This window comes from Podarcis bocagei (assembly GCF_964188305.1).
Source record: "Podarcis bocagei genome assembly, chromosome: 2".
Classification (NCBI taxonomy): Eukaryota; Metazoa; Chordata; class Lepidosauria; order Squamata; family Lacertidae; genus Podarcis; species Podarcis bocagei.
In genome coordinates this window covers 21899285-21917400 of record NC_138126.1, presented here as the reverse complement: position 1 = coordinate 21917400, position 18116 = coordinate 21899285, and the positions used below count along the sequence as shown (strand labels likewise).

At 43.2% G+C, this 18116-nt stretch overlaps 3 long non-coding RNA genes across 3 annotated transcripts in view; 1 reads left to right on the top strand and 2 right to left on the bottom strand.

Moving 5' to 3' along the window:
- Positions 1-18116, top strand: part of LOC308581388 — a 308379-nt gene that overhangs the window by 161250 nt on the left and 129013 nt on the right. The gene's annotated exons all lie outside the window — the stretch shown is intronic.
- LOC308581292 lies at positions 32-12152 on the bottom strand. Its single transcript, XR_014004936.1, has 4 exons — positions 11765-12152; positions 1409-1706; positions 472-582; positions 32-209 (listed from the first exon to the last, which is right to left on the bottom strand). It is a non-coding gene; the product is annotated as an uncharacterized lncRNA (long non-coding RNA).
- LOC308581425 lies at positions 7776-10284 on the bottom strand. The gene is made up of 2 exons (XR_014005078.1): positions 10161-10284; positions 7776-7874 (listed from the first exon to the last, which is right to left on the bottom strand). It is a non-coding gene; the product is annotated as an uncharacterized lncRNA (long non-coding RNA).

Below are 18116 nucleotides of genomic sequence, written 5' to 3'. Positions count from 1 at the left end.
GAAGTTCTGTCAGTAAAGCTTTTGAGCCATATTTTTAGACTGGACAATTTTTATTTCAAGAGGAGTCCAATTTTATTCATCATTACAGAGGTCAGTATAACAGCATGTTGTTTTATGTCGGTTATTTCCAATGAAAATTTCCTGTCCACAACTGTATTTCCAGTAATTGTAGATGCATGATCTGGAGTATTTAATCAATTCATCATTTTCTTTTGGAGAGAGAAAGAGAAGTATTTGTGTTAATAACAGGTATGAAGAGAATGTTACTGAATTTGCCCATAGCAAAAGAGAATACATTTAAAAGGATAAAGTTTACTCCACATCTTTGATGGATCTTTGGTCTGATCCAATGTGGCTCCTATTGAGCGCTTACAACCATTGAAAAGTCAGGAGGCCGTGACCCTCCGCTACACCCTGTCATTCTAGCTCAGCATATGCAAAGGAAGACTGTAAATGGGACAGACTCATTACCTGAAAATTCTTGCGAAAACGTACAAATGTCTCCGATACACGTGTCCGTACTCACATCGCATGGCGTTTCGTAATGATATGAAAAGCATTGTCTGCATGTCAGAGCATCCACTGTAAAAGACAGACATGTTTGTTTGTTTGTTTGTTTGTTTGTTTGTTTGTTTGTTTGTTTCTCCCTGCAAGCACTGCCCTTACTTTAAAACTCATTAAATCAGGGGCTAGATGTTGTAGCAGCCCTGGCTACAAGCTCCCCAGGTGTATGGTGCCTCTGGGGCTGACCAGAGGGTGGTGGTTGCCAGTAGCTGAGGCAGCCTCAGAGTAAGCAAGCAAGTGGGTGAGGGAGCCCAGCCAGCCAGTCCACTAGTCCTTTCTTTTGGGAATGGACAGACAAGTGAGGAGGCAACACTCTTTGTGATAGGGGTGGCCCAGTGATGGGGGGAGGCTGCCCGGAGGTCTCACAAGGAGAGGGGAGAAGAGAGGAGGCTGCAGGAACACTCCACAAGGGAGCGTCTTCAAAAAGGGGTGAAGGGCTGTGGGCTCTGCAGCCAAGGGGTGGCATAACTAGGCTCCTGAGGCTTGGAGCCCATTTCCTCACAGGGGAGCCACAGAAAGAATATAGTTGGTCAAGGGAGCCGTGGACCCAAAAAGCCAGGAAACCTCTGCTTTGGGGAAAGACTATCTCAAGGAGGCACTGAGGAGATCAGAAGGAAGGTGGCGGGTTGTGCTCCTCTCCCTGACGATGGACAAGAAATTTAAAAAGAAAAAGAGGGCATACTGCTCTCAGCAGAACTGGATTCTCATGTAGCCTCAACAGCTGCCCAAACATTCTGAGTGCAGGGACCATGCTTGCCTTTCAGAAATTGTCCCTGCTGAATCTCCACCGACACACACAGCTAACATGTGACAGAGCTCAAAAAGGAGTTGGGGGATTTCTTACCTCCAGGCTTGAGGCAAAGCAAAATACAGAACGCAAGCAGGCAGACCCGAGCCACACGTAGGCCCCGATTTTCAAGAAAGAAGCTCTGCCCCATTGATACCCCTTTTGTATGAGGAGGCAAGTTCTGAAGTCTGGCAGATGAGAGACCACCGGGTTGCAGGGCAGATCAGGCCTCCTTGGAGTAAGTCGCAGCAGCAGCTCAGCCTCTGATAAGGTGTGACGAAGCAAGCTCAACACAGCAATTATATAAGGTCAGAAGAAACCTCATTGGCTTCTCAGGACACCTGGAAGTGATGGGCTTGAAAGATACAAGAAGCCTCTGGAAATATGCTGGGGTGGTTCCGAAGAGCAGTAGAGGGGTCGGTAGTGGTTCCTTTGATCTGATTGGGATATAATGCATTGATTGCTCACAAAAATCCAAATGGGCTGTACTGAATGTCCCAGACCTCAGAGGCCACCTAATGCTATCATGCAAGGAAGGAGTTCTTGTTCCTTTCAGTGGGTTTTTTGTCCACCTCCATATTTCTTGGTTGATGGAGTCACACAGGATCAAAGCTGGAGTTGATGCCCATTAATGGGCAGAGATAGAAAGTTGGCTGGTTAGTCAGCTGGTTAGTCAGTTATTTCATCTTGCTTGTTAACTGCAAGGACTTGGAGAAACATCCTAATATGCTAGGGTTGTGATAACTGATCTGATTCCTTTAACAGTCCCTCTGTTTTTAAACCACACTCATAGAATCATAGAATCATAGAATCATAGAGTTGGAAGAGACCACAAGGGCCATCGAGTCCAACCCCCTGCCAAGCAGGAAACACCATCAGAGCACTCCTGACATATGGTTGTCAAGCCTCTGCTTAAAGACCTCCAAAGTAGGAGACTCCACCACACTCCTTGGCAGCAAATTCCACTGTCGAACAGCTCTTACTGTCAGGAAGTTCTTCCTAATGTTTAGGTGGAATCTTCTTTCTTGTAGTTTGGATCCATTGCTCCGTGTCCGCTTCTCTGGAGCAGCAGAAAACAACCTTTCTCCCTCCTCTATGTGACATCCTTTTATATATTTGAACATGGCTATCATATCACCCCTTAACCTCCTCTTCTCCAAGCTAAACATGCCCAGCTCCCTTAGCCGTTCCTCATAAGGCATCGTTTCCAGGCCTTTGACCATTTTGGTTGCCCTCCTCTGGACACGTTCCAGTTTGTCAGTGTCCTTCTTGAATTGTGGTGCCCAGAACTGGACACAGTACTCCAGGTGTGGTCTGACCAGAGCAGAATACAGTGGCACTATTACTTCCCTTGATCTAGATGCTATACTCCTATTGATGCAGCCCAGAATTGCATTGGCTTTTTTAGCTGCCGCGTCACACTGTTGGCTCATGTCAAGTTTGTGGTCAACCAAGACTCCTAGATCCTTTTCACATGTACTGCTCTCAAGCCAGGTGTCACCCATCTTGTATTTGTGCCTCTCATTTTTTTTGCCCAAGTGTAATACTTTACATTTCTCCCTGTTAAAATTCATCTTGTTTGTTTTTGCCCAGTTCTCTAATCTGTCAAGGTCGTTTTGAAGTGTGATCCTGTCCTCTGGGGTGTTAGCCACCCCTCCCAGTTTGGTGTCATCTGCAAATTTGATCAGGATGCCCTTGAGTCCATCATCCAAGTCGTTGATAAAGATGTTGAATAAGACCGGGCCCAAGACAGAACCCTGTGGCACCCCACTAGTCACTCTTCTCCAGGATGAAGAGGAACCATTGATGAGCACTCTTTGGGTTCGGTCAGTCAGCCAGTTACAAATCCACTGAGTGGTAGCATAGTCAAGACCGCATTTTACCAGCTTCTTTACAAGAATATCATGGGGCACCTTGTCAAATGCCTTGCTGAAATCAAGGTAGGCTACATCCACTGCGTTCCCTTCATCTACCAGGCTTGTAATTCTGTCAGAAAACGAGATCAACTCAAATACACAGGTCACAGAGTTAATGCTGTTTGTTTGTTTTATTCCTGAAGTTTTGTGACTCTGCAGAGTTGCCTTTAGAATGGTTCGATCCACTGGCATGGTAATGTATTAATACCTGGGGAGAAGAAAGGGATTTGTTTGTGTTCCTGGACCCATGATTGTGATAGAAGGAGTGAGTATTAGAGGGAAGACATTCAGAGTCCCCATCAGAGATAACTGATGTCTGTGCTGAACGGCAGGCTGACCTCTCATTCTTTTATGAGAGGTCAGCCTGCCGTTTATTTGTTTTTTCGTGAAGTTTTGTGGCTCTGCAGCATTGGGTATAAAATGGTTCAATCCACTGGCACATTATGCAGCCACCTCTCATTCCTCATTGTCAGCTGTGGCTGTAGAACTTCGCTGTGGTGCTCTGCTGAGGAACTCTCTCCCACTAGAAATATGACACACACACACAAACACACCGTTCTGCTGTAACCAACATTTCATCACCACATGAATAACTCTCTAAAGCCTGCAGCCCTGGTGCCTTAGCTTCCCTGCCAGGGGTGGAGGAGGAGGAGGGGAGGGCTTGCGCCGTCCAAATCCTGAAGCACCAGGGCCTGGCGAGCAAGCGAGGGGCTGAGCAGGCATTGACTTTTGATGCACCAGGGCCTCCCGCCAGTCTGTTTTTTCTACTCAGGATAAGCTGTTTTGAGTTTGGCAGGGCTTAACTGTCGGATTCTCAAGCCGCAGTCAGAGGTAACTGGCCACTCTCCAGGCATTCGGCTTGAGATCCTAGTTGACCTCCCCGTCTGCGTCTCCCGGCAGGATACAGGCAAGGTCACCAATCGGCGATCCCACTCAGCGTGAGAGGGACACACCATTTCTCCCTCCTCCCTGCTTCCCTCAGGGAGGGGAAAGAGACAGACAGAAATCTATTTACATGTCTTTATTTCTGTCATTGCAGCAGTACAGAGAAACACGTCTGCACTCTCCAGTCTCCAACAGTAGAGAGAATAAACTCCACCCCTGTACTTCCAGTACAGGTCATGTGACACTCTGAGCTAACATCCGGTGCTCAGCACAGTGAATAGACTGCCCCTTTGTTCCCACGGTACACTCCCAAACATCAACATCCTGTTTTGCTTTGCAGACACCTGCAGCTTGCTCTCGCATTGATGCTTTTTCCTGACATTAACTCCCAGGTCAGTAAGCAGATAAAGACCCCTAAGAAGGGGCTGCTGGGTTTACATGTTCGCTGGGCTTTCCCGTGAAAGCCAACAGAGAAATTTATTCCGTGGAGGTTGCGATCAAACAGCAGCTGAAGAAATGGCAATAATAATAATAATAATAATAATAATAATAATAATAATAATAACAACAACAACAACAACAACAACAACAACAACAACAACAATAATAATAATAATAATAATAATAATAATAATAATAATAATAATAAACCATTATTTATACCCTGCCCATCTGGCTAGTTTTATTTAATTATGTATACTTATTTGTATGTGCACACGCAATTATTATTATCATCTCATATTAAAAATTGGGAGAGGGTGGCTTTAGTACAGCCCTCCAGTGTACACTAGTGGCCAAAATTGTGGAACCTTCTGGAAAAAATGTATTTCCGAGTGTTGATGGCTCATAACACCACTTTGTTTTGGAGTAATACCAGTGCTTATTTTCTATGGGATTGCAGGGGGACGTATACCCCTAAACGTTTTGTGAATTTAATGGGAGAAGAAATTCATTGTATTTATTTTCTCCGATTTGAACTGTATTTATTTTTCCCCAGTGGAGATTTTCTTGAGTCAAAATGAACATTTTTTAGAAAGAAAGAAAAAAGCACTGAGTTATACTATAAAATTATATATCAATGGAAAGATAATTTAATGAAGAATATAATACATTAACTTTTATGAAGGATTATTTATTACAACAGTAGTCATAAAGAAGAAATGTGAAACACACAGAAAAAATCAGATATACAGGTTAAATAGCTGTGTTTGCACTTTGTGATAAATAAATGTGTTTGGGGTTGCCGTTTGGGCACTCTGTCTCTAAAAGGTTCACCATCACTGCCCTAGGATGTTCCATGAATTCCTTTCTCTAACATTGTAGCTTTCACATGTATACGATCAGGTACCTCAGTTGCAAATCTGCATTATGTTTGAGTTGGTCTTTTGTTTCCTCTCTCAGGCCAACAAGGAGAAAGGTGTGAAAATGATTCTCTCCAGGAACACAGCCTCAGGCTGTAATGGAGGCCAGGGGAGAGGATGAGCTTTGTTCTCACTTCTGTATGAATTAATGTCATATGTCTAAGATGCTGTACCTGTGCTTGGATAAACACATGGTAACTCTCTGGATGTAACATTATTGTTCTGAGTGTCTGTTTTGGAACAAGTTCTGTTAGTAAAGCTTTTGAACCATAATTGTAGACTGGACAATTTTTATTTCCAGAAGAGTCCGATTTTATTCATCCTATTGCTTCCATATGTGTAATATTAATAATCACAGTACGCCACAACCCACTCCAGTCCCTCAGACAGTTATGCACTTAGGGGACATTATTTTCCTAATAATAAAACAATGAAAGCATACATAAATGAGGACACACACACGAGTGCACAGAGGAGGAGCAAAGCAGTTGAACTGATGAGCGTTTGATTCACAACAATGCTTAGCCAGATGTTCTGATGCCAAACAAGGGGGAGAAATCTCCTGTCCTGGTGGAGGCTCCCTATGCATTTTGGACTCTGGGAAATCAGTGGTCAAAAATGTGTGGGAACCAGTGCTGAAAACAGATGCTGGAACTCACCAAGAAGTTGTTATAGCAAGTCGTCGGGTGACTCGGGGCAGCCCTGAATAGATGCTGGTGCCCCTGGTTCTGGTGCAAGTCACTTAAATGCATCCTCACCTCCTGTGTTCTCTTAGATTCAGGTGGATGGCTAGGGCGGCTTGGAAGGGCCCTTGCACAAAGGCACATGCATGCAACAGTAGAGGCCTGGCTGGAAAGCTTCAAGCCTGTCGCCACTACATGGGAAATGGATTAAAGAAAATGAAATACAGTGGTACCTCAGGTTAAGTACTTAATTCGTTCCGAAGGTCCGTACTTAACCTTAAGCTATTCTTAACCTGAAGCACCACTTTAGCTAATGGGGCCTCCTGCTGCCGCCGCACCGCTGGAGCATGATTTCTGTTCTCATCCTGAAGCAAAGTTCTTAACCTGAAGCACTATTTCTGGGTTAGCGGAGTCTGTAACCTGAAGCGTATGTAACCTGAAGCGTATGTAACCCAAGGTACCACTGTACAGAACTATGGCAAGAGAAACTGATGGACTATGCAGAACTGGCAAAATTGACTCATAAACTACAGGACAAGGATAACTGTGACTTTAAAGATAAATGGGAACCTTTTACAAAGTACCAGTTATAGATAGGTAGCCGTGTTGGTCTGCCATAGTCAAAATAAAAAAATTCCTTCCAGTAGCACCTTAAAGACCAACTAAGTTAGTTCTTGGTATGAGCTTTCGTGTGCATGCACACTTCTTCAGATACACGTGTGCATGCACACGAAAGCTCATACCAAGAACTAACTTAGTTGGTCTTTAAGTTGCTACTGGAAGGAATTTTTTTATTTTTACAAAGTACTTAAAGAAACAACAAAGTGAACTGGACTCCTTGGCAGGTTTTGAATAAACACTCACAATTTTTTTTTATTGACAATAACCAGTTAGATAAATTAAGGACTTATACAATTATGTAACATGCAGAGAATAGCATCTGTAGAGAAACCAGAGACCGGAGCTGAGGGAAGTCAGGGGGGAGGGAGGGCGGTTATTTTATGGGGGGCGGGGGGGATCAAGGATGATATGTATTAAGACAATATGTTTTGTTTAAATTCTTAATAAAGAAATATTTATAAAAAAAGAAGAAAAGGAAATACAAATTGGCCCCACCCCATAGTTTGAACAATTACAGCTACGAGCGGTTAAGAGCTAGGTAAAATCCTAGATGTAAACAAACAAAAAAGCAGTGTAGACTCTCACACACTGGCCAGCTTCTGTTTTGACTTGAAATGTTTGCTTTGGGCTTTGTTTTGGGTACATGAAGGGAAGTCGTGGGACCAAAATGGCGCCCACCTGAGAGGTGCTGGAACTGCACTCCAGCATGCTGAAGAAAAGCACTGGTGGGAACCCTCCACAAATACAGAAGACTGCCCACATCACACAGCTAGGCTCCAATTTGTGGAGGGAGATGAGGATGATTGGGGTGGAGACTGTGGGTTTGGCTCCCCCCAGTAGGCCTGCATCAGAAGGTCTGTTATTTGAATTGTAGTGCCATGAAGTCCCTGGATAGATCGAAACAATCTAAGAACAGAATAGGAAAATCATTCATTACAGAAGTCAGTATCGCAGCACATTATTTTCTCTCTATTTTCCGCTGTCAGTTCCTTTCCACAGTCCTCTAGCGATACTCCAGCGCCACATTCTTTGTAGTATTTCATCAAGTCACCATTTTCTTTTGGAGAGAGAAAGAGAAGTATTTGTGTTAATAGCAAGTATGGAGAGAATGTTACCGAATTTGTCCATTGCGAAAGAGAGTCCATTTAAAAGGACAAAGTTTACACCACATCATTTGGGGAGTAGGGGAATTGGTATTAAACTGGAACAGAATTTCGAACTGATTTTGCTAAAACTGCTAAAATGTCAATGTTAAATTAAAGTTAAAACATGTGCAAGGTACATGTCCAAATAAAGCAAACCCTTAAATATCATAATCTCCACCACTGTTTTTGTTTTTATTTATTAAATTTGTATACCGCCCTAAAACTGAAGGTCTCAGGGCAGTTCACAGGATTAAATCACAATATAAAAACACAAAATTCGTAATTAAAATAAAAACAAGAACAACCCAATAACCGCCCCCCCCCCAAAAAAAAAACCCCACACATTTTAAAAGGGCATTGAATGTCAGTCAACCAAAGGACTGGTTAAAGAGGAACGTTTTTGCCTGTCGCTGATAGATGTGCAGTGGTACCTTGGTTCCCAAACACCAAAATTCCTGAAGTTCCGGTTTTCAAACGTTTTTCAGAAGCTGAACATCCAATGCAACTGTCAGCTATTGTTTCCAGGGCACCTGCACCAATCGGAAGCTGCGCCTTGCTTTTTGAACATTTCGGAAGTCAAACGGACTTCTGGAATGGATTAAGTTTGGCGCTCCTGTTTTTGCTATTTATTTTGCGTTTTTGTTTTTGAGGCTTTTTCAGTTAATTTGTTTTTGTGACTGTGTGGAACCCAGTTCAGCTACTGATTGATTGATTGATTGATTGATTGATTGATTGATTGTGTGACTGCGGAAATGGATAAAAGCCCCCCATCCAAACCATGGCTATCATCAGTGCAGGTAAGAAAAGAAATTAATTTTAATTTTTATCATCTACAATACTGTCTTATTTATTTTATAGTCATGGTTGATTGTTGATTATTGATCATTGATTATTGCTTTCATTTTTTGGATCAATGGTCTCATTAGTAAAATTCATGTTAAATTGCTGTTTTAGGGTTTGTTTTTAAAAGTCTGGAACGGATTAATCTGTTTTGCATTACTTCCTATGGGAAAGCATGCCTTGGTTTTGGAATGCTTTGTTTTTGGAATGGACTTCCGGAACAGATTAAATTTGAGAACCAAGGTACCACTGTATAATAAAGGCACCAGCAGAACCTTATTATCTTGGAAGGATTCCAAATACAGTGGTACCTCTGGTTACGTACTGAATTTGTTCTGGAGGTCCGTTCTTAACCTGAAACTGTTCTTAACTTGAAGCACCACTTTAGCTAATGGGGCCTCCCGCTGCTGCTGCTGCTGCGCCGCCGCAGCTTGATTTCTGTTCTCATCCTGAAGCAAAGTTCTTAACCTGAGGTACTATTTCTGGGTTAGCAGAGTCTGTAACCTGAAGCATATGTAACTGAAGCGTATGTAACCCAAGGTACCTTTTCCTGAGAGTATAAGATACCAATTAGTTCCCTGTATGGAAGTGAGAGCTGGACCATAAAGAAGGTTGATCGCTGAAGAATTGATGCTTTTGAATTCTGGTGTTGGAGGAGACTCTTGAGAGTCCCATGGACTGCAAGAAGATCTAACCTATCCGTTCTGAAGGAAATCAGCCCTGAGTGCTCACTGGAAGGACAGATCCTAAAGCTGAGGCTCTAATACTTTCGCCACCTCATGAGAAGAGAAGACTCCCTGGAAAAGACCCTGGAAAAGACCCTGAGGGCACAAGGAGAAGGGGACGACAGAGGATGAGATGGTTGGACATTGTTCTTGAAGCTACCAGCATGAGTTTGACCAAACTGTGGGAGGCAGTGGAAGACAGGAACCTGGCGTGCTCTGGTCCATGGGGTCACGAAGAGTCAGACACGACTAAATGACTCAACAACAACAAACAAGCCTTACATTTCCTGATACTCCCCATTATTTCATCTTCTTAAGTAAGGTCCCTATGTGTAATGCCCTTTTATATAACAACAAAGCTGACATTCAAGGACCTTATGAGGCAAATCTTTTAGTAATTCTGCCTTGCAGTTGTGTTCAGGGATGGCCCGGGACGTTTTGCTGTTTGAGGCAATCTCACCCCTGTGCCACCTCTCCTACCTTCTCTTCTGCCACCACCTCTCTGATGCGCCAATGGTGTCAGTAGGGTGTGGGGTGGACAGGGCATGTCACTGGGAGCACAGGTACGAGGGCAAAGGAAGAGGCGTGGCCGCGGAAGAGGAGGGGGGCAAGTGGCACAGTCCTCAGACCCACCTGAGACAACTGCTTCTTTGGAGTGATACAGCCATGAGTCCCCACCCACTCCTCACCACGATTTCACAACTGAGTCCACCTGTTTGAAACATCCGGTCATCCTAGTCCAGCATACATAATAGGGGACTATAAATGGGACAGACACATTACCTGAAAATATTTTTCCCAATACACAGACGTCCCCGTTACACTTCCCATCGCTCAGTTCGCATGGTTCGTCAGGATGATTGGAAAAGCATTTTCTGCATCTGACAGCATCCACTGTAAAAGACAGACATGTTTGTTTGTTTGTTTGTTTGTTTGTTTGTTTGTTTGTTCCTGCAAGCACTGCCCTTACTTTAAAACTCATTCAATCAGGGGCTTTGTTAAGGGATGGACCAAGGGCTGCAAATCTTGGGTCTTGCACACAGGCCCTGCTAACCCTAACACTTCTCCCCCTTTTAACGGTTCTCTTTCCTAAGGGGCAGCTGCTGCACTGCAAAGAATAGTGCTGGTGAAACCCCAGGCATTCCCCTCTTAATTGGATGAATTAAGATACATTTGATACAAGCCTTCACACATACACGCATGAAAAAAATTATTATATCCTGAACAGGCAGCTTGACTCACCTCAGCTGAACTTACACCAAGTCAAGCTCTCTCTCAATTTCCCCCAGTTTTGTCCCCAGAGCCTCAGGATGCTTCATTTTCTTCTCCCTGAACCTTTTGACTGGAGATGCCCGGTGGGGGGATTAACCTGGGGTTTTCTGCATGGAAGACATGGGCTCTAACACTTCTCTTAGGGACCACATGGTAGGAGGCATCTTTACTCACCCACCCCAAAGTGACATCCATTCTTCTGTTGAAAGAGCCTGACACCAGAAGCTCCCTCCAATGTGGAGTCACTCTAGTTTTCAACTAGTGGGTGGCATAACTAGGCTCCTGAGGCTTGGAGCCCATTTCCCCACAGGGGAGCCACAGAAAGAATGTAGTTGGTCAAGAGAGCCGTGGACCCAAAAAGCTAGGAAACGTCTGCTTTGGGGGAAAGACTATCTCAAGGAGGCACTGAGGAGATCAGAAGGATGGTGGTGGGTTGTGCTCCTCTACCTGACGATGAACAAGAGATTTAAATTGAAAAAGAGGGCATACTGCTCTCAGCAGAACTGGATTCTCATGTAGCCTCAACAGCTGCCCAAACATTCTGAGTGCAGGGACCACGCTCGCCTTTCAGTAATTGTCCCTGCTGAATCTCCACCGCCACACACAGCTAACATGTGACAGAGCTCAAAAAGGAGTTGGGGGGTTTCTTACCTCCAGGCTTGAGGCAAAGCAAGATACAGAACGCAAGCAGGCAGACCTGAGCCACACGTGGGCCCCGACTATCAGGAAAGAAGCTCTGCCCCATTGATACCCCTTTTGTATGAGGAGGCAAGTTCTGAAATCTGGCAGATGAGAGACCACCGGGTTGCTTGGCAGATCAGGCCTCCTTGGAGTAAGTAGCACCAGCAGCTCAGCTTCTGGTAAGGTGTGACGCATCAAGCTCAACACAGCAATTATGTAAGGTCAGAAGAAATCTCCTTGGCTTCTCAGGACAACTGGAAGTGATACAAGCCGCCTCTGGACACCTTGAAAGATACAAGCCGCCTCTGGAAGTATGCTCCCCTGGTCTGTTTGGAACATAATGCACTAATGGTTTAGAACAATCCACATGGGCTGATGATTCGGCTGTACCGAATGTCCCAGACCTCAGAGGCCACCTGATGCTATCATACAAGGAAGGAGTTCTTGTTCCTTTCGGTGGGTTTTTTGTCCACCTCCATATTTCTTGGTTGATGGAGTCACACAGGATCAAAGCTGGAGTTGATGCCCATTAGTGGGCAGAGATGGAAAGTTGGCTGGTTAGTCAGCTGAGTGAGGCCATTTCATCTTGCATGTTGACTGAAAGGACTAGGAGAAGCATCCTAATATTCTAGAGTTGTGATAACTGATCTGATTCCTTTAACAGTCCCTCTGTTTTTAAACTACATTCAAATACACAGGTCACAGAGTTAATGCCATTTGTTTGTTTCTCCATGAAGCTTTTTAAAAAAAAATTATTAGATTTTCCACGATTACAACAAAAACCACAAAGCAGAATAACACACAAAAACAGGGAAAAAAGAAAAATACATCAATGAACAAAAGAAGAAAAAAAGAACAATAAACAGATGAACAATAACAACAAACTTAATTCTTTACAAATCCAACCTTTTAAACATCTTGGTTGACTTCCTCTAGTCCCTCCCTTCTGAGTTTCCTTGTAGATAAAAGTAACAGCTTTCCAATATCATTATTAAACTAAAACAATTTCCAATTATAGTCCATCTTATTCACTTTTCTTAATATTCTAAATCCCATTTATCTAATTATAAATCAGTTTAATCCTAGGCCTATTTGTTTCTTTCAAGTATTTTCTAATTTTTTATACTACAATATTTATTCAAATAGTCCTTAAATTTCCTCTAGTCCTCTTGAAACTCCTCTTCTTTCTGGTCAGCTAGCTCCGAAAAGTCCATCATCTTCATCTGCCAATCTTCCACTGTTGGTAGTTCTTGTGTTTTCCAATTTTTAGCAAGTAATATTTAGGCGGCCGTTGTGGCATACAAAAATAATTAAACATCTTTCTTGGGCAATTCCAAACCTGTTATTCCAAGAAGAAAGGCCTCTGGTTTCTTAATAAATGTATATTTCAACCTTTTTTTCAGTTCATTATAAATCTTCCCCCAGAATTCTTTCACCTTGGGACAAGTCCACCACATATGGAAAAAAGTACCTTCTTTTTCTTTACATTTCCAACAAAGGTTATCACTATTGTGATAAATCTTTGCTAGTTTTACAGGGGTCAAGTACCATCCTAACATCATCTTCATAATATTTTCCTTTAACATTACACATGCAGTGAACTTAACCCCTTTCTTCCATAGCCAATCCTCCATCATTATATTATGTCCCATATCTCTTGCCCAATCAATCATAACCGATTTAACTTGTTCATCCTTTGTATGCCACTCCAACAACAAATTATACATTTTAGACATATTCTTAACTTTAGTATCTAACAACTCCGTTTCCAATTTGTTTTTTTCTGTTGCAAAACCATTTCTCTTATCCATCTTATATAATTCATTAATTTGATAATATTGCAACCAATTCACTTTATCTTTAAGTTGTTCAAATGGTTTTAATTTAAAACCTTCCTGATCCTCTAACAACAAATCTGAGTACCTCAACCATTTGTTTTCCATATTTAACTTTTTGGGGGCCTGTACTTCCATTGGTGAAATCCATTTTGGTGTTTTTCTTACTAAGAGATCTTTATATCTAGTCCATACATTGTATAACGCCTTTCTAATTACATGATTCTTAAAGCCACTGTGGGCCTTTATCTTGTCATACCATAGATATGCATGCCATCCAAATCAATTATCCAGTCCCTCCAAATTTCCAGGGGGAATTGAAGGAGGCAGTGGTGCGCCCGCTCTTAAAGAAAACATCATTAGATCCCTTAGATCTATCCAATTACCGCCCGGTTTCGAATCTTCCATTCCTGGGTAAGATGATTGAGAGAGCAGTTGCTGAACAGCTTGGTAGGTTTCTGGATGAAACATCGACTCTGGATCCATTCCAGTCCGGCTTCCTCGCTGGTCATGGGACCGAGACGGCTCTGGTCGCCCTAACAGATGATCTCTGCAGGCAGCTGGATCGAGGTGGGTCGGGGCTGCTGATTCTTCTAGACCTGTCAGCAGCCTTCGACATGGTCGATCATGAACTCCTGGACCACCGCCTTGCCAACGTGGGGATCCAGGGCACAGTCCTTCAATGTCTGCGCCAGTTTCTTTCTGGTCGGGGACAGAGGGTGGCGCTTGGGGGGGAATTGTCATCACACCACTCCTTGGTGTGTGGAGTGCCTCAGGGTGCGATACTCTCCCCGATGCTTTTTAACATCTTTATGCGCCCCCTCGCCGAGCTTGTCCGGAGTTTTGGGCTGGGTTGCCATCAGTATGCCGATGACACCCAACTCTATCTGTTGATGGATGGCCATCCTGACTCGGCCCCAGACACACTGACCAGATGTTTGGAAGCTGTGGCTGGATGGTTACGTGGAAGCCGGTTGAAGTTAAATCCTTTGAAGACAGAGGTCCTCTGGCTGGGATGGGACGATATGGGATGGGGGGTGCAACTCCCATCTCCTACGGGGGTGCAATTAGTGCCAGCACCGTCCGTTAAGAGTTTGGGTGTAATCTTCGATACCTCCTTCTCTATGGAGGCGCAGATTACAGCTATAACAAAGGCGGCATTTTTTCATCTCCGCCAAGCTAAGCAGTTGGCCCCTTATCTCTCTCGCCCTGACCCTAGCCACTGTGATCCACGCGACGGTCACCTCCAGACTGGATTATTGTAACTCACTCTACGTGGGGCTGCCCTTGAGACTGACCCAGAAACTCCAGCGGGTGCAGAATGCCGCGGCGAGACTCCTTATGGGGTCTTCGCTGCGAGATCACATTCATCCGGTACTATACCGGCTGTACTGGCTCCCGGTGGAGTACAGGATCAGGTTTAAGGTGCTGCTTTTAACCTTTAAAGCCCTATACGGCCTAGGACCCTCGTACCTATGGGGCCGCCTCTCCTGGTATGCCCCACAGAGGAACCTACGGTCTGCAAATAAAAACATCCTGAAGGTCCCAGGCCACAGAGAAGTTAGGCTGGCCTCAACTAGAGCCAGGGCTTTTTCGGCTGTGGCTCCAATCTGGTGGAACGCTCTGTCACAAGAGACTAGGGCCCTGCGGGACCTGACATCTTTCCGCAGGGCCTGCAAGACAGAGTTGTTCCACCAGGCCTTTGCTCAGGGCCCAGCCTGACTCCCTCCTCTGGCAACCTGCACAGAATTTTGCTTAACGGTTGCCATTAATTTGATTTTAATTAATTTTTATAATGAAATGTTTTTAGAATGTTGGATTATTTGATTGTTGTTAGCTGCCCTGAGCCCGGCTTCGGTTGGGGAGGGTGGGATATAAATAAATTTATTATTATTATTATTATTATTATTATTATTATTATTATTATTATTAGCATCGTTCTCTAATTGAATCCAATCCTTGATCCAGCAGAAGGCAGGAGCTTCAAAGTATATCTTCAGGTCTGGTAGGGAAAAACCCCCTCTTTCTTTTATATCTGTAAGTAATTTATATTTAATTCTAGGTTTTTCCCCCTGCCAGATAAATTTTGACAATGCCTTCTGCCATTCTTTAAAACATTTAACATTATCAATGATTGGTAGCGCTTGAAATAAAAACAACATCTTCAGCAATACGTTCATCTTAACCACCGATATTCGGCCCATCAATGAAAGTTTTAGATTTGACCATATCTCAAGATTTCTCTTGATTTCATTCCATAATTTTTCATAGTTATCTTTATACAGATTCAAATTCTTTACCGATAAATTCACACCCAAATATTTAACTTTTTTCACAGAAACAAGGCCTGTCCTTTCAAAAAGGTTTTTTCTTTCCTCATTATCTATTTTTTTCCTAAAACTTTGGTTTTGCTCTTGTTTAATTTAAATCCTGCTACCTGCCCAAACTCTTCAATCAGCTCCAGTGCTTTTACTGCACTGGTTTCTGGATCTTGTAAAGTTAAAACCAAGTCATCAGGAAAGGCCTTTAATTTAAATTGCTTGGATCCTACTACAATGCCTTTAACCTCCTCCTCTTTCCTCAACATATTTAACAAAACCTCCAGAACAGAAATAAATAGCAGAGGGGAAAGCGGTGACTCTTGCCTGGTTCCTTTCTCAATTCTGATTTCCTCTGAGACCACATTATTAACTATGATTTTTGCTTTTTGCTCAAAATAGATTGCATTAATACCATTTAGAAATTCCTGGCCAACCTCAATTCTTTCTAAATTTTTCATCATAAATAACCAAGAAATATTATCAAAGGCCTTTTCAGCATCAATAAACATTAACATTGCTTTACAATTTCTTTTCGCTTCCAGTCTTTTTAATATATCAATTATATTTCTAATGTTATCTTTCATATGTCTCCCAGGCAGTAATCCTGCCTGGTCCTTATGTATATAATCTGATAGAACCTTTTTCAATCTGTTGGCTAAAATATTTGCAAAAATTTTATAGTCCACATTAAGTAATGAGATAGGTCTATAGTTTTGTTGTTGTTTGTTGTTTAGTCGTTTAGTCGTGTCCGACTCTTCGTGACCCCATGGACCAGAGCACTCCAGGCACTTCAGACTTCCACTGCCTCCCGCAGTTTGGTCAAACTATAGTTTTTTACATCAGATCTATCTTGATCTGTTTCTGGAATCAGAGTAATAAATGCATCTTTCCAGGTTTCGGGGGCTTTGTCCCCTCTTAGAATCTTATTGCACACATCTGCCAATGGTTGAATTAACCAATCTTTCAATATTTTATGGCATTTTTCAGAAAGACCATCTGGTCCCGGGGCTTTGCCTAACTGCATCTTATTTATTGCGATCTTGACCTCCTGTCTTGTAATCATGCCAATTGGTAGGAGTCTTTTATCCTCAGGAATTTTCTGCATTTCATTTGCCTCAAGAAATTGCTCAATTTTATCCTTCTCTTCCTTACTTTTTTAATGTTTCTCCATGAAGTTTTGTGGCTCCACAGCGTTGGGTATAAAATGGTTCAATCCACTGGCACATTATGCAGCCACCTCCTCTTTGGGAATGTACCTCGCCAATCCTTAAAGAACAGCACTGGGATGCAAGCAGGCCCAGTTCAGGATTCAGACTTTGGTCTATAAAGTAGGTTCCTGGGCCCCAAATACTTGAATGCTTGCCTCTGCCAATATGTGCTGCTATCTGCAGCAGAGGCCCTGTTGTGGTCCTGTGACTGTGGCACATCATGCAGCCAACTCACATAGCTCATTGTCAGTTATGGCTGTAGAACTTCGCTGTGGTGCTCTGCTGAGGAACTCTCTCTCACTAGAAATATGACACACACACACAAACACACTTTCTGCTGTTGCCAACTTTTCATCAACACATGAAGAACTTTCTGGTGTGTTCAAAACACCCTGGCTTCTGGAGGCCAAAACTGTTTCTATCCCACCCCACCCCACCCCACCCCACCCCCAATCTTTTCTTCTTCTTCTTCTTTTCTTTTTTTTTAAGTGGCAAAGCCCCCTCAATATTCAGAGGGCCTCACCTGAGATATCAGGGTGCTATGTTGGGCCCCCTCAATTTTCCAGAGAATCTGGCACCTCTAGGTATATTGTGCATTTAGGGAAGAGAGTGCTAAGCCGTGCTCTGTTCACCATGACAGTATATTTCTTTTTAGAGTGTTTATGGTTTAAATGCATATGTTTGTGGTTTAAATGTATGTGTATATGTGTTATAGTACACATATATTAGGGCTGCTGTACGCCTGGGTTTTCCCAGACATATCCTGGATTCGTCCAGGTGGAATTTCCAAAAATCGCTCAAATATCATGGAAAATGTATGGCAACTCTTGCTGAAGCTGTTGTTATTTGGGTAATTTTCCTTAACAATGCCTCAAAAGCTTCTTTTTTTTGAGATTTTGAAAAAAGAAGAAGAAAAGAAACAGCTGAACAACTTAGTGTCCAGATTTTCACTTTTTGAAATATGGCAACCCTAACATATATGATGGGGGAGGGAGGTTTCACCATGGGTGATTCTGGTGACAACCCAACCTGCCCTGGAACTAGTCCTAAATTGGTTTGGGGAGCAGGACTAATGTTTTTTGGGGGGGGACCTGCTGAGAGCTGGGAGCTTCCATTCTGCAAAGTGCTCCTCCATAAGTGGCCCCTCTGAATGAGCAATCTGCAGGAAAGTCCCTTGCAAGGCAACAACTACTCAGGAGATTGTCTACTTGTGAGACTGCTGCACTTTTGGAGCCCAAAGGACATTAGTTCACTCTCTGAAGCAAGGAGTTC